This window comes from Gekko japonicus, unplaced genomic scaffold (assembly GCF_001447785.1).
Source record: "Gekko japonicus isolate JY-2015 unplaced genomic scaffold, Gekko_japonicus_V1.1 scaffold2140, whole genome shotgun sequence".
NCBI classification, from domain to species: Eukaryota; Metazoa; Chordata; class Lepidosauria; order Squamata; family Gekkonidae; genus Gekko; species Gekko japonicus.
Window position 1 is genome coordinate 128,658 of NW_015176041.1, and position 719 is coordinate 129,376.

Genomic DNA, 719 nt, shown 5'->3' on the forward strand with positions numbered 1-719 from the left:
TTCTTCTTTTCATTTTATCACACTTGTATCCCGCCCTCCCCAGGGTGCACCCCCCAAAATCATGCCAGGGTGCACCCCCCCCAATTATCCCCGTCTTCCTACCGAGGGTACCCCACAATGCGACGGCTCCCCCCCCCCAAGATCACAGGCCTGGGTGGGGGGTTTCCTACAGTCTTCCCAGCCACATCTCCGCCTGCCACCGGTGATAGAGGCCGCACCCCCTCCCCTGCTTTCTCACCATAAAGGGATGCATCTCTCTTGCCCTCTCCTCCCATCTTTCCACTGGACCCCACGTCCACACACACACACACACACACCCCGCGCAGTTCTTCCTTTGTTTCTCCATCCCTAAAGCCTGCCTCGCCCCCCCTCCCCTCAAGGACTGCCCTTTCTTGCCCGACAGACCCCCCCCTTCCAGAGATGCTTTGTGTAACCCCCATCTCCCAGACCCTGGATCCCGGCTGGGCTCTGATATAGTTCCTTGCCCCTTCTGAGGTTGCGGATAACTGCGTTCTGGGTCCAAAGGGAGAATCCGGAACCGACGACATGCCGAGTAATGGCCTTTCCCGAAAGGTGGCCAAAACAACACAGCCCTTGAAAACTGGCAGGCCGTGCATCGGTTGTTTTGGTTGGCCTTCACGAAAAGGGTTTGATTGGGGGGGGGGGCTGGCCTCTTCTTCTTCCTCCTCCTCCTCCTCTTCTTTTTTTTTCCTCCTCCC